Source organism: Dermacentor variabilis, chromosome 3, assembly GCF_050947875.1.
Source record: "Dermacentor variabilis isolate Ectoservices chromosome 3, ASM5094787v1, whole genome shotgun sequence".
NCBI lineage: Eukaryota > Metazoa > Arthropoda > Arachnida > Ixodida > Ixodidae > Dermacentor > Dermacentor variabilis.
The window spans coordinates 72,817,737-72,840,571 of NC_134570.1; positions in this window are offsets into that span (position 1 = coordinate 72,817,737).

Consider the following 22,835-nt stretch of genomic DNA (forward strand, 5'->3'; position numbering starts at 1 on the left):
CAAAGTTACAAGGCTATTTTCTGCTCAAATTACAAATCAAAGTGAAACAAAATGAGTGGTGCACCTTGATTCCTTGCTGTCAATTTTCGGCCATAGTTGTGGACATTTACGTGGGAGCTTCAGCCGAGGCGCTCCTATATAAATACTTGGCAACAGAGAATTCATCTTATTACAAATTCACTGCAAAGAATTCGATTAGATTTATTGCACTTCGAAGAAGAAAGCTTGCGCATACCGAGCGCAATAACCAAATTACTTATTAATGAAATTATTAATGCCATTGATATGTTGACAGAAATTCTTGGAAATTCAAGCCTCGAAAAACTGAAGGGTGAAGTATAGAACTCGGTAACTAAATAAGAAAAACTGACATTAACATTCTGCAAACTGCACTTATGAATGGACTTAAAGTGGACAAAATTGATGAAATATACATCACTCCGAGATAACCGTACTTTCTCGTATAAGGGTCATATAGTGTTTGCAATTATGCAAGGTGCAGACCTTATACGAGGGTGGTATACTTTGCTCGAAAGGCCCCATAGCGTAAAACTATTCCAATATGTTTTTATTCCAATAATGTGACGTCAAATTTACTTAACTACCGGCGTAAGCAACGGCTGGTGAGCCGCGCCCGTTCTTTGAACAGCCCAATCAAACGCTCTTTTCGTGTATAGGTCACTTTTGTTTCCTTTCAAAGCAAATAGCAATGCCTGCCTTGGCTGCTTTTTCTTCTCGAATTGACCGACAAGAGGCGAGGAGCACGCACATGTGGCGAGGCTTTTGGTGGGGCCGAACTAGAGCAGGGAAGATATATATCCCGATTAGGTGCGCGGTGCTAGTGCCTGCAATTGGGCCGCTTCCCTCTTGCTCTGCTTGCACCGGCTGTACGATAACTTCGGCGGCGTGCTGCGGAAAATTAAAAAGCCCGATATAACGGATCCTCAGCGAAAGATGATTTGGCAGAGCGATGTTGTATACGTGGCCGCAAGGACTCGGCAACGTTATACCGTTATGCAAGAAAATTTTATTATATGCGCATAAATCCATTCTCTCTGGCAGCTCTAAGTAGCCAGTGTTAGAGCAATCGGCGAGCAGCCATCTACTCCTTTCGGAACGGGTAGTATTCGGAACAACAGCAAAAAACTAAAAAACAAACAAACAAAAAAGAACAGTTTTGTTTGGCATAATAATGCAACTTTATTATGCTTACACGTCACTTTGGCGTAACGAGTTCTCGCGGTTTTGTAACATCGTGTGACCAACAGGTGAAATGGGCGCAGCCCCAAATAAAGTTGACCGATAGGAGTGGGTAATGGCGAAAAAGGTGTAGAATCCGAAATAATTGTTTCTTTCGTTCAGCCTAATCACAATAATTAGTGTGTACACGATATATGAGATAGTGAGTTTTGGCTGTTTTCGTGATGTCGCGTGACAGACAGGCCAAGTGGGGGGTGGCCCGAAATATGTTTGAGCAATCATGGTGGCCGGATTGTAGAAATGAGAAATGGAACAGCAACTGTTTTAAATAGCTTTACAATGCAGCGCCCCATGTTTCCCGACCGTGTGTGATCTCCTTGAACGCTCTGTACCAAAACAGCAAGCACTATTGTTTTCATAATGATTTCATTTGTTCCGATGAGCTCCTGTCTCTGCACGTACCACCAACGTATGCATCTCTTTTCAATGCCGAAGTTGTGGCCAGTCGCATGCATATGCTTGCGCGGCGGTTAGCGCGCCCATTTTGGAAGTGGCATAAGGGTTGGAATATCAGTGTTGACGATTTTCATATATCAACTTATTATACATAACGGGTCCCGGCGGGGCATCGCATGACGATTTTCAGTGAGTGATGAGGTGGTAGAAATGATTCACGAAGAATTATGCAGGTCGATGGCAGTTCTAAAGCGGGGTTGCCTGTCGTAAGAGCGATGTAACTGAGAAGCTCGTTCCAGTCTTTGGCTGTATGTAGAAAAAAAGAAAAGGAGTGTTCCACAAAGTTCGTTACGCACACGAGTGCTATTCTTCTTCGCCCAGTAACGCTAGGGAAGCTGAGCATGACAAGGTGACTTCGCGTGGTCAAAATAGCGTCATTGTCGACAACGGCTAAGGTCAGCGGACAGAAATAGATGGACGCAGGGACGCACAAGACACGCCCAGTTTCTAGCGCGTAACTGCAGTCGCGGTAATAAGCACAAACATTGTGCACCGCACTATGCTTGTGCAGATGTATATTAGGTATGGTAAAACATAATAGAAACTGCTTATTTGAAAAGAACAAGAATGAGATAAAACAAAAAGTATTTCCTTCAGCGCGTGCTGCTGGTATTTAAGGCAACAGCTAAGATTAAGCTAGAGTTTTAATGTCTGCACTGCTTGTTGTGGTTATTTTTATTACATTTAACTCCTCTAGTCAGGCTTCAGGCGTGAAACTGGGGGATAGCTCATCTTTTTGAAGCCCAGATCACCCCTACCATCTCCGTCTCTTTTGCTTTCATGGGCTTCCTCATATGTTTCCTTTGTTGATTTGTTGATAGTTACATTTGAAATCAAGCCCCTTTGGCTATATTTCTCAGAAAGAGACATGTTATGCTTTCCGCCAGTCTTCCTCAATGAGTAGAAGCGAGTGCGATAAATGTGTTCAAAAAGCAGCACCGGAAATTCATCGCACAGTACGTTTCGATGTGCGACGGGGAGCCTTGAAACCATAAAACTGTCCGCGCCTCCTGTCTATTAGGAACACAGTGACAATATTCAGCCATGGCAACAAGCGGATTGTTACCGCAAAATAAACCTAAATATGCAGCCGTAGTCTACCCAAAAGTGCGTCTTAAAACTTGGGGAAAAACTTAGTCTTCGCCAATCGCCGTAAGCCTAATTCCTGTCATTTAAACGTGGCCACCACTTTATATAAGCACATACACCTAAATATGTGAATTATCAATAATAGTGCGTTCAGATTAGTCGCGCGTCATTGTTAATCCGTTTTCGATTCTCTAGAAGAAGATTGTGACCTGCATGTGACTGTGACTTCTGCATTTCTGAAGAATTAAGTATGTATAGCACTGTCTATACGCTCTACTGAACCGCCATTCACGGAATGAATAAGGGGAGGGGAGGAATCTATAGGACCGTGCTAATTCAAAACTACCACAGTAGCCCGAAACACGAGGCAGATTCTAGCGTACCACTGGGCCTGCGCAGAACTCCCATTGGGGTGTTCAGCACAGGCCCAGTGATGAATTCAATTGGGGCGATTACATAGGAGTTGCTTCTGAAGGCATCAAAGATGGTTGTCAAGAGTGGGAGATAAGGAAAGGTAGGGGGTTAATCAGGTACCTCACACTGATGGAAGGACACGCGGGAAAAAGGAAAGGATAAAAGAAAGGGTTAACAAGGCATGCGCCAGCCCTTATAGCAGGGTTCACTGCGAATTCCAAGCCAGTTAATGAACCTAATCTTATTTAAGAGTGTGTGGAAGAGATTTTGGGGTTTCTGTGTATATGGCAGTTGAGTTCATGTCCCTAATATTTTTTTTGCTTCGGTAAAATCAGTTGCTCTGTGGCGTCTCCAAACGCCTATAAAGACGGCATTATATTGCATAGAATGCACCCAACCCCATTATAATACCCTTCCGTGTCCTGCAGGACGCCGGAGACCCTTTGTAACATGGTGATGGAATGTCCTAATGTTGCTGAACCCAGCAATCAAGAAGTTCAGTCAAGAAGAACCGAAAACAAATGAGAAGGAGAAGATGGTTAAGAATCGCGGGAAGCCATGCTCGCGGCCCCGGACTTGGAGGGCCAGCGCAAGCTGGTGAACCAGGCCAGGGAAGAAGCAAAGGCCAATGGCTATACCTAAACTGAGGAGGTCATCCGCCGTCGGTGGAAAACGGAATATTTATCACTGATTCTAATTATTAAATGTTTGTTCTCTCTCTCTCTCTCTCGTTATCTCAGTGAAAGCTCAGTCGTTCAGTCGGCGTAAAAGGGAAATTTTAGCTCAAGTCAGCCCAGATCTCCCTAATCAAATAAAGGCAGAGCGCAGAAATGCTTCTATGAGACAACCGCGGGACGAATTTAAAGGAAATGTGTCGCATTTGAGAGAAAAAGGCAAAGACTAGTGACTTTAATGAGCGAAACTTTGATTTTTCACGTTGCAATTGTGTGCGAAAATTATTACAAACTGGTAAGCTTAAAAGTAAAATTGCACGAAGCTTACAAATTCGTAACCGCGCACTAATGATACATATATATATATATATATATATATATATATATATATATATATATATATATATATAGATAGATAGATAGATAGATAGATAGATAGATAGATAGATAGATAGATAGATAGATAGATAGATAGATAGATAGATAGATAGATAGATAGATAGATATAGCGGTTGTGTGAACTCCCTCTGTTCGAGCATCTAAAGCAAACAAATTTAATATACGAATTTACAACTTGAGTGCAGTTGTTACAAAGCTTACGAGGGTTTTGCTAAAGTCGAACTCACAAAATGGCGGCATATATTTTAGAGCGGTCCGTAATACACGAATAAGAGATATTCTGGGATTTCACATGCCAAAGCCAATACTTGATTATGAGGCCCGATATTGTGGGAGACTGCGAATTACTTTTCTCCACCTGTGGTTTTTTTAGCGTGCACCCAATGCATGGTAGACGGGCGTCTCTGCATTTCGGCCCCATAGAAATGTGGTCGCTGTGGCTGGGACTTTGTCCGGCGCCGTCGGGCTTAGCAGAATAGTGCCAAAACCTGCGCTACGCAGGTTTGTACATAACTACGTTACCCCGGTAGGTTTAGACATATTTTTTATGCTTTACATGCACCAATAAGTGCGTTGTTTACAGAATTACGATATGGCTTTTTTTTATTGCTGAGTTCTCAATCTCGCTATTTTCAACACCCTTTTTAAAAACATGACGGCATAAATAAATAAAAAAACTTTTTCCTAAGTACCGCAAACCTCATCAAAATTAGTTGAGTGGTTGCGGTGAAAAAGAATTTATCCTTTCCCGTGTTTTTAGACCGGGTCTTGAGAGCCAACGATTCCACTTAAAACGGTACGTTCACTTCTTTCATCACCGAAAGCAGACTGCCCGTTGACAAGCTCGCAGCGCGGTAACATCGCCTATACTTGTTCGTCGCAATGCATTAGAATATCGGAGCTTAGCACAATCTGCCGACTCGTGACTGGCGCTTGCTTGTCCCTTTATGGATCCTTCGACTACCACCTGATTTCCTTCGACGCACCGCAGTTTTGCTACGGAAGCTATGGTTGTGAGATTTAATAAACGATTTGTTTTGTTATCTGTCAGTATTTCGCCAAAGGGTTCGCGTTTAAGGCATTTAAGCGCTACTTACTCTTTTTGAAATTTTTTGTCAACATTTACTTACAAATTTATTTTGAAAGTCTGGTCTTGAAACTTTGATCGCTTCATTAAATGTCAGAAAAGGAAATAAGGAGTGTGACCAAACTCCGTATTGTGGACTCCACAATAGTGACCATTCGAACATGGCCTTGTAAGGTAGGGTGATTTTTCACGCCTGCGGCGTTAGCGATGTTGTCTTATGATGCATCGCTCATGTTCTTGTCGATAGCTGTTTTTGCAAAGGCGCGGCGCATTCATCGTCCGCGAGAAACGCTGCCTGCACTATGTGACACAGGGTTGCGAAACTCAGCTTGAGAAACGACTTTCTGGGACCCGATCTCCGCAAAGTGGTTTGCATAGGAGGTCCGCACGGAAGCGGAAACAATGTTCGCCATCTTCCAAACCTGTGGTCGCATTTGTTTCCAGAGTCATTATTCATCCGTTTATCTGTGCCTCGAGCGGCCAGTCATGCGACCATTTTGCGCGCATTGGCGGGCTTCCTTCACGCTCGGAAAAAAAAAAAAACTTTTATGTAGCACGTATTGAGCAACAGAAAGCTGTATCGGGAGTTTTTCGCGACGCTTTACAAATTTCTAATTAATACGTTTCATCTAACCACAATATTGGAGAAGTTGCATTATTAATCAAGACTAAGTATCGAATTAGGCGGAGTGAAAAAAAAAAGAACTTGAGTATCTCTTAAGCGGCGGCAAACAACATTACCTTGGTTCCGTCCAGCGGCGTGGCATTCTTATGTTCTTAGCTTTGGCTAAAGTTAGCTGAGACACCCTGCATATAAAAGTAACATTTCGGATCTCGCCACAGATGTAGTTGATGCAACATCAAGCAGCCAGCAAGCGTGGGTGACGTTTTCATCCGCATGCAAGTGATGTCTCCAAGTTCTCTTTATCCTGAGTTCATTGCAGTGCATAAATCGCTGCCACCCAACATATCATAGTGAACGCAACTAGCCAAACTTGATAGCCTAGCCAATATTGTGCACCAGAGCAAGTGCTCCCGTCGGCACCAGGGAGATGTGGCCGAGGTAGCGTCATATGAAAGGCCGCAAACCGAAGTGAGCCGCGGCTGTTAGGTAACAGCGACGAAGGCAAACTTGCGATATTGGTGCCGTCGACTGATTGGCCGTTCACCTCAGAGCCGTTCGCGGACGAGTTACTGTATTGGAATTGTCCTCTGACAGGGAACGCCTCGTGCGCCTTTAAAGCGGTCATCGGCCCCACTTTGATGCAGAACTGGATTCCCAACAACGCCGGCGTTACGCTGCCAATGGGATATCAAGTTATAATAGCAGACGAATGCTTAATCACACGGCACTCGTTAAATTAGCACAAGTTACTATAAAATTATGAACCACCGTTTACTCAGTTCCATAACTGTGTCGTGAAAAGAATAGGAAGCTGACTTTAGCCTTGAAGGAAGTACTGGGTTTATGTGTAACTCGCTGGCTGCTCTTTTACATTCGCTGATCACCAGACGGCTCCATTTCGAACGTTTAGATTTTGACGGATTTATCACCACAATTTGAAACTCATTTGCAGAGTCGGTAGTACACTTAAATGACCTTGAAGCTGGTGTGTGTACTTTTGGAGTCTACTACCAGGCGGGGGCGTGCAAGGGCAAACCACGCTATCAGTACTGTTGGTGATGAAAAATGCACTCGGTGCCCCTCACCAAGTTTATATTGATCGGAATGCTTCAGTTCGCAAGGTGTCATTGCTTTAGGGAGTTCAGAACCGACTCGGTTGCAAAAATAATTGTAGCGCGACGAGCGAACAACGAAACATGACACACGTACTTGCGGCCAAGTTCATTAGTTTCACAGCAAAAACTACTTGAGGAAAGAGTGGCGCTAATACTAACGTGTGATTCTGTTTATGATGCTTTAGCTATGTCACTTAGACCGGAATATAAACAATCGGTAGTACACGAATTTTCCTAAGCCACGTCTTTGTGGTTTGAAACATTCTTCTGGTTTCTTAAATTAGGCTTCTTAAGTCAAACTTCAGATCGTAAATTTAACATTTAACTGATGTATTCCACTAAAAGGTTGTATTACTAAGATAATGAAAAAAAGGGAAAAAAAGCTGTCTGCCATCTCAAAAATAGTCGCCCATGGCGACTGTTACTCACCAGTTACTGTCAAGGTTTTGCAACACGCAAACGTACGCGTATATGTGATTAATTTATTCTCAAAACTAGTTTGTAAAATTACCGTATTTTCCGGACTCGAGTCCGTAGGGGCCCCAATCCAAGCTTAAAGTAAAGAAAAATATTTTTTAGATAGTCTGCACCCACTACATAGTCCGCAAGGACAAACACCGACCGAAAATATGTATTTTAATTTCTCTGCTACAAGAAGTAGGTAAACTTAAGGGTCATTGTCAACTAGCAAAATAAAGGCCTACAAGAAGCCGTCAATGTCACTTCCATCGGCACTGCTAGAACAACATAAGTCAAGCTTGTCGGATTAGACAAATAAGTCACTGGGGAGCTTTGGCCGATTCCACAAAGCTTTTAGTCTGAAGCACATTTTGCCTTTGGACGGTAGCCTTCGCTAATCGCATGACCAGCATCAGGATTGGGTGACATTTTCTCTTACAAACAATGCTAGCATAGGATGTTTTTATGTATACAGGCCCTGATTTCTCTATGTGATTTATCACGGGAAACGTTCGCAGGTGAGGTCTGGCCTCGTTATCTTCAAGCGCACCTCCAATCTTAAGAAATAAAGTTATGTATAGTCCACATCCATAGATAGCCCACACTCATTGATAATATGCATCACGAGAAATTTTAGCTGCCAAACTTGTGTAGTCCGCGGATAATAGGCCGGGCAATACGCTAACTACTTGTAAACACAAAGCACATCCCTGCCTCGCAGAGATATCGCCAGGGTGTAGCGCGGTATACATAAATCACAAATAGACAAAAAAAGAAGTCGTGGTTCCCAACCAAGCCGTGTTCAATCGTATTGAAAAATGAATTTACTGCTTGCTCCCATGATTGTTGAACTATCGTGGCTTTTTTTCTTTAGTGAACGTACATAGCGAGAAGCACTATGATTGAGAGTGCTCGATGCTGACGGAGACACTATTTAGGCACTGTAGTGATTTTGAAAACAACTTGCTTGTGAGACCACATTTGTCTGCGTGGTGCGGTCCGCACATGTTACAATCAGTGCATCTTCCATCCCTTCTTCTCTCTTACACCTGTACATATTTATGTACACTTTGTCTTATCTAAGCATAGAGTGGTCAACCAAATGACTTTCTGGATAACATCCCTGCATTCTCTCTTTTAAGCAGGATGTTTCTTTACCTCTTATGCTAGTTTGCTGGTGCTGGATGCTGCTGTCCTGCCGATTCTACAACTTGGGCCAATGGTATATGCCACTGAGTATGTGCTCAAATAAGCAAGTTGGACCACTGGGCGTGTGAAACTGGGCATGCGGCACTTACTGTGTTAACGTTCTAGGCCAATCTCCCAGAATGAATTTCGTGCCACTGTATAGGTGCCTGAACGGGCAAGCAGAAGAAGAAGCAAGAAGTGAAGAAGTCGGGAATAAAAAGTTAAAGTCAGTTACAGAGAAGTGAAGCCAGCATGAAAAGCAGCCAATTGTGGAAAAGCAGTTGAAGTAAACACAACGTGACCAGACTGTGCATGCAGCAAGGAACTTGCGAAGTCGGCTACACAGAAGCGAAGAAGTTAGGAAAATAACCGGCTGGGTGTGGAGAAAGAAGTTAGGTGAGCAATATGTGGAAGAAAAAAACTCGACATCCATATCAAATTGGAGTAGACTATGCATTAAGCAAGGAGCGTTGAGATTCATAAGTAGTGAAGAAGTGAAGTGGAGCACATTTCAGTAAAGGTGAAAGAAACCTTCGCTTATAACCAATTCCCCACATGTGGGGACGACGACGTGCCTTGTTTGAGGCTGGCTGGTTGCCTGGTCTGGTCTGCGCTTAGGAATCGTGTTCCTCGGTTCTGGTTTCTCCTGCTTTGGTGGCTTAGGTCAAGTATCGGGTGGTGTTTTCTTTGCTCCCCGCCCCCCCCCCCCAGATTGTAATTTAACGTTACTCTGTTTTTTCTCTCTTTTTTTTTCTTATGTGTTTTTGTGTAAGCCTTGCTTGATGTCTGTATCATCAACTGGCTACGGGGCTTCCCCGTGGCCAGCCTCGGTAGCCCCTCAGGAGCTGCCGCTTGAGTTTTTTCTTCGCAGTGGAGCCGGCAGTGTTACTGTGGCCATGGCGCCTACCGACGACGGTATGATCAATATGAAAAACCCAAAGATGATTCAGGTGGAATTGCAGATGGCTTCACTTCATTTCCCACAGATCACAGAGGTCCATTAGTTCGGCAGGGGGGGAGGGGGTATGTTATACTGCTTGCCAGACCAGACGTGTGTCAAGGAAATGCTCAATTGTTCCTCATTCGCTTCCCATCCGGTGAGATGTTTCCTACGGCCACATCTCGCATGCTCTAAAGGCCTTGCACGAGGGGGGGATGTCACTTTAACCGCTGAAGAAATTTTAGACATGTTCTCGGTGGCTGTAGTCACCTCCGTTTACCGGTGTAGTCGAGTGATTCAAGATAAGAAGATCCAATCAGAGTCACTCATAGTTACATGTGTTAGGACGATGCGACCAACAGAAATTAAGGTCTGGCCCCTAATTTACAAGGTAGAAGCTCCGGCTCCACGCATTCTACAATGTAAGAAATGTTGGCGATTCGATCACAGCGTTAGGGGACTGCAGATCTGAACCCCGCAGCCGTGCTTGTGGAGACAGCCAAAATTTTAGTGACTGTTCGTCCAAAGAATAGAATTGTCTCTGTGGGGGTGGTCACCCCACCAACTATTCGAATTGTCGTGCAAGATCACAGGAAATTCAAATTATAGACGTAATTGAAAGGACACCTTTCTCACGCTGTGATGCTGTTGTTGAGGTCCAGGGGAGATCTAAGGGATATGCAGGAGTGAGAGCCCGTCAGCAAATGGCTGCAGACTCAACCCTTTCAGATTCTATTGCGACAGTGGTCGGAAAGGCGCTGTCAAAAGTTATGGAACGATTAACATTAAGCCTTTCGGAGACTCTAGCTCAAGTGCTGACGTCCCAAATGATTCAGCTGTTCAGTCCTTTAGTGAATTCTAATGCTCGCTCGCAGATTCTTACACATACTCTAACATCGAATGCTGAAGAGCTAATGGATCCTTTATCTGTTATTGTAGAAGACATAGACAGTGCGAAGCCATCAACTTCAATTCCGCAGACCAAAAAGGAATGCTTCTCTGGATCAGTGTCGGAAAACAACCAGAATGTAGAAATGGACCTCTGGACGCTTCAACGCGCAGGATCACCTAACGACAATTCATCGATCTCTGTCCTGCACTCAAAAACCAAAAAGTTTGCGAAAGATAGTCTTTCAAAGTCGGATTTTAATCCTAATTCTACCAGCTCTGTTTCTCACTCAAAACCCACAAAGTAAGGTAAAGACAGTCCTTCGAAGAAAGATTTTTTAAATGACAGTATTTTAGAGCAAGCGGGTCCTAAAGTAGGCATTAATTCATCATAGATTATTTAGAGGCACTACAGTGGAACTGCCGTTCCATTGTGTCTGCGGCTATAGATTTAACATATTTTTGTTCACAACTTTCTGCCGACATTATTCTTTTGCAGGAGACTTGGCTCTCCAATGGCCAAGATTGTCATATAAGTAATTATGGTTTATTTCGAGTGGACCGTCAATCGAGAGGTGGTGGTTTTGTTTTCTTGATAAAAACAAAAATATGCTACAAAGTAAAAATTTCCTACCAGTATATGTCTACGGAGTGTGAGCTACTAGCAATATATGCAACTATTCCTGGTTGTTCCCCATTTTCCTTAGTTAATACATATTTTCCCACAAACGTTCATGATATTCGTTTCCTTGATACCGTTGTCAAATCTTGTAGGAAAGAAATTGTGATAGCCGGAGACTAACTCGCAACATGTGTCTTGGGGCTTCAAAACGGACTCATGTGGAAAGCGATTGTCGGACTGGGCGATTAATCAAAATTTTTATTGCTTAGACACGATTTCAGCTACGTTTATTCAGGGTCTTTCTAAATCAGCATTGGATCTGACATTTGCCAGTTCAGGAATTTTCCGTAACTTCCTAGTCTTCTCTCCACTCAGCCCATCTACCTATTAGGTTTGATATCGCCTGCCCTGTTATTCCTCTAAAGACTCCGACACGAATTTGTCAGTTACCAGAAATTTCAGAGTGTCTTGAAAACGGTCCTCAACTCCCAGAAAACGGTACCCAATGTCATCAAAGCCATGAGGCTTTGCTCTGTATTAAAAAGTTTCTTTACACGGTAAAGCAATCGAGCGTCTTGCTTTATCATTTGAACGCAAGAAGCGTTAGAAACAAACATGATTACCGGAAGGTTTACTTCGAATCACTGGGAGCAGAATTCGATGCTGTTGTATTTTCTGAGACTTCGCTTACAAAAATTATAGCGCTCCCTTTCTTGACGCTTACACGTGCGAACGGCTTGATAGATTAGGAGAAAGGGCGCTAGTCTGGCGATATATTTGAAACAACTAGGGTTACAGCCATGACGCTATATGTGATAATGTAGTATCAGATACTAGCGTAGAATGCCTCACAGTTACTTTAAAACAGTTCCATTATTCCATATAAAAGAAAAAAAATCAAGGAATCGAAAGACAGTATTATACACACTGTGTTTATTTCTACATTGGCGAAAAGCGTTTAATTCCGTCAATCATGAACTGCTGTCGTTGAAGTTAGAACAATATGGGATAAGAAGTATTGAACGAGAACTAATGACAAATCGTTTACGTCACCGATATCAATTCCCAGCAATAAATAACTTCTAGCCCGCTAAACGTCAAAACTGGTGTCTCACAGAGTTCCATTCTCGGGTCAACACTGTTCTTGCTTTAGATCAATTAAATAGCTGGGATCGGCATAAACAAGACATCGTAATGTATGCAGACGACAATAATATATTTTTTGCATAAGAGATATCTCATTAGAAGTGATGCCAAACACCAATTTAAAATAATTATCTATATGGTTTCACCAAAACAAGCTACATTTACATGCAAATAAAACGCAGCACATACAATTACGCAACAAATACAATTAAACAATACATACAATTACCCGTGCGATGCGAGCGCGTCGCACTCGTAATTCGAAGACGCGGGATCGTTCACCACCTGCGGCAAGTTGTTTTTTCATCCACTTTCATTGCGATTAATTTATCATTTCTTTAATTTAGTTAGTAGGTACAAGTAACTTCTCCTATGTTTCCCTGGTGTCTTTGCGTGCTGGCTTCTCATGATCTGTAGTATTATATTATTTAAAAATGTGTCAATTACTACTGTATTCCGTAATACTTTGAGTCTAATTACTGTGAATCAGTTGCACTTACAATTACTCTTGTTAGTTTACTTTCTTTCAGGATGTGAAATTGTATTTGGCCATTGTTAGAAAAGTATGATTTTCTGCAATACTGAGTGTATTATATATATCTTCTTTGTTGCTAATAAATTTAGAAATTTTCTTTCAGCTAGTCTTTTCATGTGAATTGTAATTTTTTTTGCAGCCCTGTGATTATTATTTTCATTTTTGCATTATTTTTCGTTTGTATCCAGCTCTGAATATTTTTGTGATTCTTTATTTTTGTACTTGTTGCAAACTGATGGAGGCAGAGTCCACTGTCAAGCGATTGAAGCCTGTTGCCTCTGTTTCCTCCGGGAAGACCTGAAATAAAATGAAATTGAATTGAATTGAATTACTCTCTTGTTATTGCGAGTTACGAATGTAAACATTCGCGCTCTTCAGGAAAAAGCTGGTCCCGTTAGCCACAGTGGATTCGTACCTCTTATACATACGCCTACTTCAGGAGTTTGGGTAAGAGAAAACTCATGAGACAAGATATCGTTTACGGTTGCGTGAGCAGGCGGTACGTAGCATGATCTTCACAGATTCTACTGTTTCTCGGTAAGGAGAATGTACGTCCGTTACAAGCCGTCAATACTGGCATCCCTTTCTTGAATAAGAAGTGCTCAGTTGCCTTCATTTTACTTACTCTTTTGTCTTCTCGAGAATAAGAAAATTCTGTTTGTGCTCATCTTGCCGAATGCATGGCTCAACAAGAGATGCAAAGGAAATAGTTCGTCCTTCACTGTTTTTCTTTCATTAGTGTGCAGGAATAGTGCTGGCAGCACTTTGTGTGTATATGTCGATTCCTTGTGGAAGTAGGATCGCGGGCTCAACAACAACAACTTCATGTAGCGCCATCTGTTAGGCGAAAAACAACAACCTTTCGTGTTGTTTTAGGGACAGCAGGCCAACGATGTGTGTTCGCAGTAAGCATAACGTAAGTGTGATAGCAAATGCTAAACATCGCGCGAGGACTGGGAGATCAGGGCACTGAAGACTAGGTAAGTACTGAATGCAGCTACGCGATAAAGTACTGCAGGGAACGGAAAATAACTTGCGCTCACATAACATGGACGTAGAACCGGAGAGGCATGAAAGAAAGGCTCACGAAATGTCCGAACAGTGGAGGCTTGAATGAAGGTTTGTTGTACATCATTAGAGCTAAAGTGCAGCAGGCAAAATGGAATGCTTCATTGTGCTTCTTTGAAAAGCCTGAAGTGAAGCCGCATTCAGTCACTCTCGGGAGTGTTGATTTTATTGCAAACGCAAGAGAAACCAGTGTAGTACTGGTTAGTGAAGCCTCCTCTGTGGAGCTGTTTTGAGTGTCATGTGGGCCTCCAAGATACGCCAGTTGAGCGCATATTACTTGGTTGCGCTAATTCATGTGATTCTGTCGGAATCCCCTTGGCTGGAACATATCCAATCATGCCATAAGAATGAATAATGAAACAGACACGAAAAATGCCCAAGAGATTGCATAGAAATCTCGGAGGCAACAGCCATTACTCGCCGAGTGCATGCTAGATGGGGGCGCAACGCCGCGCGGAAACAGGCGTACAGGCTTCTGTGAGTAGAGCGGTATCCGTGATTTGCCATCGGAAGTTGGTCTACGAATGCCCGAGGCAGCCAATAATGAGCGAGGTCACGTATGTACGTAAGGGGCACGCTTTTAAAAAAAATTATGCGGCTTTACATGCCAAAATTACGATCTGATCATGAGGCACGCCGTAGTAGGGGAATGCAGAAATTTGGACCACTTGGGGTTCTTTAACGCGCACTTAAATCAAAGTACACGGGGGTTTGCGCATTTCGCCCCATTAAAATATACGGTCGCCGTGTCCGGCATTCCATCCCGCGACCTCGTACTTCCCAGCCCAACATCATAGCCGCTAAGCAATCAAGGTGGGTAAGGGGCACTGTGAGCAATAGACAAATGAAGTTCCTATAACAAGTCCTCTGAACCATAGTTTTATGTAAGCGACTCATATTTTATAGAACAGGCGTATGTACGGAGACAACTGGGCTCCTAGGAAGATAGATGCCCAAAGCCAGTTTTATTCACACACAGCTACTGCAGAGAAGCTAGGGCCTAATTATTTGTAGGCGCATATCTTGCGATACAGCGAATCAAACACGCGTGTCTTCAGACACATGGACAAGACTAGCAACACACAATCACCAGCGTGGTTCCCTCCCATCAAGTTTTCTGCACACAATTGCCAGTCAGAAATGCGTAGTTCTAGCGAGCAACTCCCGGTATGACCCAACTCATCTAGCGTTCGTTATCCCATAGGCACTATAACATGGGGATTCAGTTGAGCCGCAGTCGTGGTTGGTACAAAAATAAGAAAACATAAATGTAGTTTGACGTCTCGGGTAGCCCGACCTGGAACCAAAATGGGTCGTAGCAGCGAAGTGCCCATGAATATTCCATGAGACGAAATGGTGAATCTGCATATCGTAAAGTTACCTAATGCGTCTGTCTGAATGCGCAGAGACATATATGTTTAATGTCCCGACGGTCTATTATGCAACAACTGCAGTGGTAATGAGTTCTGCTGATGAAAACCTAGCTGCGAACGCAAGAAAACGTACAACTGTGAGGAAGGACACCGGCACGCTGAGAATACCCGTTGCCATCACGTGGCTTGTGCCCGATTCTCTCTCTGCCATCGCCGTACCTGCTAGTGCTGCATTTGTCGCTGCCGCTCTATGAACCGAATAAACCCCCTTTACAGTTGGTGGAGCTGCAGGGTACAACAGGAAATTTCGAACTTCGCGATCGGACACTGCAGCCCGTCTTCATTATGACGGAAGAAGGGCCACCACAATCACAACCCTTTGCCCCAGTGACTACCGTGGTCTGCCTTGAGCCGTTGCGTCAACGCGACCCACCTAACTTCTGTGGTACAGAAGACCATGACGTAGAAGACTGGCTCCCTGACTACAACCGGGTGAGCATCCACAACCACTGGGACGGCTCCGAAAAAAAACTGAATTACGTGTCGTTTTATTTGAGCGGTGTCGCCAGCGTGTGGCACCACAACCATAAACGTTATCACACGACATGGGAGGCCTTCAAAACTAGCGTGACTGAGTTATTCGGGAGCCCAGCCGTTTTGAAGCTTCGCGCCGAGCAACGTTTGCATGGTAGTACGAAAGAGAGCGGGGAGGCATTTACCAGTTATATAGAACATGTTGTCGACCTCTGTAACCACGTTGACCTCACAATGGCTGATGCCGAGAAGATCAGGTACATCTTAAAGAGGCATTGAAGACGACGCCTTCGCGATGTTCTTAGCGAAAAATCCGGTAACAGTTTCTGAACCTGTAAGTCTCTCTCAAAGCTTCAATGAACTACGCAAACAGCCCGCAGGCACCTGCCAATCCTGCTCAGGCCACTTCAATGTCGACCTTAGTTGTGGTCCCGGATAAAACTTCGCTGCTGCTACAGATCAAGGAGTTCGTGAAAAGGTTGCTGCGTTTGTCGCTGCTGCTCTACGACCCAAATAAACCCCCTTTTCAAAGCACAAAAGTCTCTCAGAGGGCTTTATTAATTAAAGAGATAAATGAACGGCAATGAAAGTGGATGAAAAAAAGAGCTTGCCGTAGGTGGGGAACCATCCCACGTCTTCGCATTACGCATGCGATGCTCTAACCAATTGGGCAACCATGGCGCTGTTTTAGCAAGTACAAGTAATTTCCCGTGCTTAACTTGGTGTCATTGTTTGTTAGTTCAGCGATTGTGGCACTTCTGCGTTCTTTTTATGTGTGTGCATGTGCATCTTTCGTTTTTTTTCTCTGTGTATGCTTTTCTTCTTCTTTCTTTGTCCGGTCTTGACCTTTATCGGTGAAGGGTAGAAAACTGGATGTTTGTCCTCCGGTTAGCCTCCCTTCCTTTTACGTCTAATTTCTCTCTCTCTTTCTCTTACTTTCTGCCGATGCCTTAACAAAATTTTGTTGATTTTGTGCTGGCTTCGTTTCGACGTATTGCTCACTCTCTCCAGTTTAATTATTCGAGTATCATTTATTTCCCGTTAGCTTAGCAGTTTGAAGAGAACAGTGAGTTGTGGCCCACCGCTGGTCTTCGAGAGATTGACATTTTCTCTCATCAATTCTTTATACCTATGGCTGTTTGGTACAAAGGTGTTTTACCACTTACTTTGATTTCGGCCTTTATTACCTGGGCCAATCTCCTAGGCGGTATAATGTCACTCAGAATCTTCGTACAGAGAGAGAGATTGATGCATAGAAATGTAGGGAGGTTAACCAGAGGTCGTTCAGTTGGCTACCCTGCACGAGGGGAAGTAGAAGGGGGATATAAAGACTATGAGTGGAAGGGGAAGACAGAAATGGTGAGAGAGAGAGAGAGAGCACTAGCAAACCACATACGCTATAGAGCGGTAGGGGCGGGCGACATTCTTAGTCTATTGTGAAGGCCCGTAGAACGCAGGAACCATAGTAACGCGAGTAAGCGCGGATGTTCTATGGGAGCACTGGCCTAAAGGTTTTAGTTCTGATAGTTGACAATTGTCCAACTGGTGCAGCACACTGCACATCACTTGTCTCTGGGCACTACATCGCGGGCAGACACAGATAATGTGCACGAGCGTCGCAAAGTAGCTCGAGGACTCACTTTCCGAGCTGCGACGCACGTAGACCTCTTGACAGGGCCCTCCGAAGTATGGGAATGGGAAGACAGAATGACCAGGTTCAACCACATCACCAACCATTACAAGATGCAAAGATGCACTTATTCGCTTCCCCATCTACAACTCAGTAGATAGCAAGCTGTCCAGTGGCGACAACTACAAACCAAATCATACAAGAGTCCGATACTAATGCACGCTATTTATCCAGACATATACACAACAGATAGATGCAAAGTGTGTGGCACTAGAGCCACACTAGCCCACATGCTATGGGACTGCCAGGGACCAATACACGATAATGAGAGCGAGACCTTCACCGACAGCTTCCGCGCGCGATGGCAGGCCATGCTGCTCAGCTCGAACCTGGTAGATCAACTCTGGGCAGTACAGCGGACCAAGGAAGCCACCGGGAGACAAAAACTCTTGGCCCTAACCTCGGCAGGCGCCCCAGATCACTAATTCGCTGGATGCGAATTGTTCTGATTCGAAGTAAAGTTGTTTTTACTAATTCGCTTTCATCGCTGGTGCAAGTGTAGCAGGTGGGGCCGTTGATAATTCTAAAAAGGAAGGCACATGAGTTCGTAAATGCAACGCCTAGCCACACACGGTACAGCATTGTCTGTTCACGTTGTGGTAAACCAGGCGGTAGGTTCATCCGTATATGCGGAGACAACGAACGCAAACGACACAGGGCGAAAACGTTCGGGCCCCACAGGGGCAAGGTACATTAACGGGACATCAATCGCAGCACTGCCGCAGCACATGTTCGCGAAAGCGGAATCAAGACACGTTCTCCACTTTCATCTGCAGATCGGGCAGCTTCGTCGGCGTGGTCATTCCCGCTGATGCTACAATGTCCTAGAAGCCATTGAAAGATTATGTAGTGTCTCTTGCCATGGCTGCGATTATATATCTGTTGACTTCCTGAGGCCAGTTGTTCGATGGGTCCTTGGCGCATTGGGCTTTGTATGCACTGAAGGGCTGCCTTAGAGTCACTAAAGACTGTCTATTGTTGTAGTGGTCCTTGATTAATGGAAACAAGTGCAACACGTAGTGCCGAAATTCCTGCACCCGTCGATGCAGCCACACATGAAGTTCTTAATATGATTTGTTCAGATTTTACCGGGATGATGACTGCAGCAGCAGAGCTGTTGAGTTTTATAGAACCATCTGCGTAGACATGTTGCCGGAATCTGTGCACGTTGTGACTGTGTTCCAATGTTGCTTGCTCCAAACTTGCAACGGCGATGCAGCTATCTTTTTGATGCCAGGAATTGTCAATTGCACTCGCGGCCGGTGCAGACATCACAATGGGTCTGGTAATCGTGTAGCAGGCGTGAATTGTGAAGGCAAGTGGGATTAACTTCTTACAATATTTTTGGCAATTGTTGAATGTGGCCTCCTTGCTAGAAAGCAAGCAAAATGGTGGGAGGGAATCCGAGTCAGGTGTCGGATATGTGCTCCCAGGACACCTGTAGCAATGTAGACAATGTAGACTGTCACATGAGCATCTCTGCCAATGGGCACTGTCACAATCGATGGCGTAGTTTTTGGGAGGCCGAGACAAGTTCTAAGTGCTTGGGCTTGCATACTCTGGAGTCTGCAGATATTTGTAGTACAAGTATTTCCTAGTCCAGGTAAGCTGCACCGCAGGAAGCCCAAAAATAGTGCTTTATATAGCTGCGACATCGATGGTACTGTTGCGTCCCAGGACTTCCCGCCGAGAAACGGGAGAAGGTCTACAATGGCGGCCAAACACTCATGTACGAGACGTGAGGGATCCAAGACAAGTCTCTATCAGTGATGACGCCGAAAAATTGGTGCGTTCATCTTTATGGTGCAGTTTCGTCATTAATCCACAAAGTATACGGGGCCATCGCAATGCGAGTAAAAGCAACGAGTGCACATTTCTCAAGGGAAAGCTCCAGGCCTTGCCTTCTTAGGTATGTTGACGCGGCCGTTTAAGTCTTCTGAAGTCATGCGTGGACTTGTACACCTGTCACTCCTGAAGCCCATATGCAAATGTCGTCTGCATATAGGGAGAGTTGTACTGTTCGCGGTAAGGAATGGGCGAGACTAATCGGCGACCAGGTTTAACCGGGTAGGCCTGAGTACTCCGCCTTGAGGTCCACCATGACTGGCATAGGTAGAAGGCGTTGGTCCGTCTTCTGTCAAAGTAAAGGAAGATTTTCCATTGAAACAGCTGCGTATGCAGCCAATGGCGTGTCCAGCAATCCCTGCAGCTTTTAAGGTGCCCAGAATTGCAAGATGATCTACATTACCCTAGGAACCTTTAACATCAACGAATAACACCGGAGTGATTCTATTCATATGTTTCTGGTGCTGTTCATAGGTTACAAGGCTAATAAGGCCTTGTAACCTATGGTCCAAGTCCAGGTTGGAAGCCAGCCATTGCCTGTGGATAGACGTTGTAAAAGTCCAAGTAACATTCTGACCTTGTAAGGATCATTCTCGCCATTACCTTGACGACTAGCCACTGCTATTGGACGGTAAGATAACAATTCCAGTCAAAATGTGCCAGGATTGGAGAGTGGAACAAGGCGACTGGATTTCCACGTTGTAGGAACCAGGCCGTCCCCTCAGTTTGCGTTGTACAGGCCAAGAAGTGCATCTCTGGCCCCTTGACCAAAGTTTGCAAGCGCAGAGTACGTGACGCCATCGGGTCTTGGTGACGAAGATCACCTGCACCCAGCCAGTGCGGCTTCCAGATTTTCGATGAAGCAAGGAGCATCCGTACGAGGATCTCGGGAGTCAGGGGGGACAATAGGAACAGGTGTGCAAGGGTGTAACGTCGGGCCCCGCTATCCTTGCACAGTAATCTACCGCTACGTCGACTTCCCGGCGTCGTTGATGGAGGGCTAGAGATCTGAATGGACGGCGCTGTTGAGGAGCTGTTGGAAGTTTGTGGACTGTTGTCCAGACAAACGACAGAGGTTTACTGGGATCGACAGACTAACGAAAATATTTTCAGTGTTGATTTTGCAGTACCGCAAGGCAACGGTGAATTTTTTTCGAATGCGTCTGGCCTCTCTATGGTCGTAAGCCGATTTAGTACGTCTGTACCTTCGCTCAGCTTGCCGGCGGTTTGCACAGAGGCTTTGTATTTACGCCTCAAAATGCGTGTATTGTTCCAATGGCCGAAATGAACAGACAGCATACTGCATGGCTTGGCGATCTGAATTTCCACTGTGGGCGAAAAGCCTTCGTGGCCATGCGTCTCTCAAAAGTGATTTAAACACGGGCCAATCTATTGCTTGCTTAAAATTTCAATAAACCAATTTACCTTCACGTAGGTAAGGATGTGGTCACTTCCCCGACATTCTATATCCGCAAACCAATCGACACAGCGAGTCAGGCATCGCGAGACAAAAGCGAATTCTTCACAACTATTATACATCCGGCCGCGCAGAAACATTGGACTTCCATCGTTTAGACAGCAAAATTCATGGTCGCAGGCAAAGGAAACGAGGGTTCTTCCATTGTAGCGTTCTGCTACGAGTATATGACTGGACCACGTGGGCCGCTCTCGGAGGCGCTGCAGTTGGACAAAGCTTCTCAAAGCGTTGGCTGCCATGAAGCAATAGTGGGCGCGCTTCTGGTCCTGACGCAAGAGGATAGGTGGGTAAGTCTGCTGCCGAATGGGAACTATCGTGCGCACGTGTGCTCTAGCTCGAGCTATGTGACAAGATACACAAGCCAGTCGTCTGAAAGAGCTCGTTGGCGTTAGCAAGAGAGAAGCATGCCTGTTATCGTAGCCTAACAGTTAGAGCATCAGGATGCTGTGCTCGGCGTCAGAGGTTCTGGGGCCACCATGGAGCACTTAGTTTCTCTTCTTTTTTGGAGAATCGAGGGAACCTACCTTCTACCTACCGGGAAGTGCTTAGGATGAGCTGAAGAATGTTTCGAATTAAAATTATGGTCCCAAAAAAGGAACAATGAGCAATACAAAAACAAAAAATTTACTGAGGTAAACGCATCGCGCAAAACCTGTGTTAGCAAGTAATTCTGCATATGTATTGGTGAAATATGTGGTTAGCGTGTTAGTCCTGTTTCATCTACGGAAACAGGGTTTGAAACTTATTCCGGAAGGGGCCGAGACCACACATGGTATTGCTATAACCTGGAGAGCCACTTCAGATAGCTATTGTGTACGACAAAGCTGCGATATTGAAAGTTTTTAGCAGTCATAACAGGGATATAAAGGCTACATTTTATCCGAAGGCTACGCGTATATTAGCGAAAACTATGGTGTGTTCAGGTAGTGAAGACTGAGCACACCAAGTAATTGTTCGGAAGGTCTTTTTCGCAGCGACAGGCCTCAGAAGGATATGCCTTCGATGTGAGAGCGTGGGTGAAATCTCGCCGAGAAAAAGTCACGCGTGGTTCCAACGCGAACGACCGCTTATGATATGTACATTGATAGTGCTCCATAACCATTCAGGGTGCCAGCATAACAGAGACGAAAGGAAAGAAAGACATGGAGGTTAACAGCAACAAAATGTAGGTTTTCTACTCTTCGCTGGAGGTGGGGGATGGGGATGTAGAGAGATCAGAATGTAGCAGAGAGAGGGAGAAACAGAGCCCATGCACACTTTTGCTGATATTCACAGCATAATCACAACAGAGAGCATTCACACCACGTGTTAACATTTAATACTTGCCTATAGTAAAACCGCTTGTGCGCGTTTTCTGTCCGTAAACATTCCAACAATGCATTCGTAGCCCCCTGTTGCAGCGACATGCGAAGTCTGTATTCAAAGACAATTTCTTGTCACAATCGGTACCTGCATAACATCACAATTAATGTCGAGCGCCGTGATCGGGCTAGTTGGTAAGGATTTATAACTTCGGATAGCGCAGGAGGGACCAAAGACGAACAAACTAAATAAGACAAGCGCCACTTTCAACTAAAGCTTTATTGCTACGTGCACACCGATTGTACTGGTGTTAACCCCTGAAAATAAGGGGAAAAGTAAAAGTCAGACGCGTAATCGCTCGAGATTATGCCCATACGTGTGAACGAAAACGTGCACATACATGAAGCAGCGGCGGCACGCGCAGACTCTGGGAACAGCAGCTCTCGTTAGCAAATTGGACGGCGCGCTGACAGCTATGAGGTCATTCCTCTTCATCTCAGCGGCCTCTTCATGCGACACACACCGCCACACGGCCATGAGGGGCACTGCTGTCCAACCTTGACTCAACGAACCAGCTCGAGCTGGTCGACCGAGCGAGAAGGGCAGCAATAAGGCCAGTGAACTCTTGGACCCAGGCAACCACGCACAG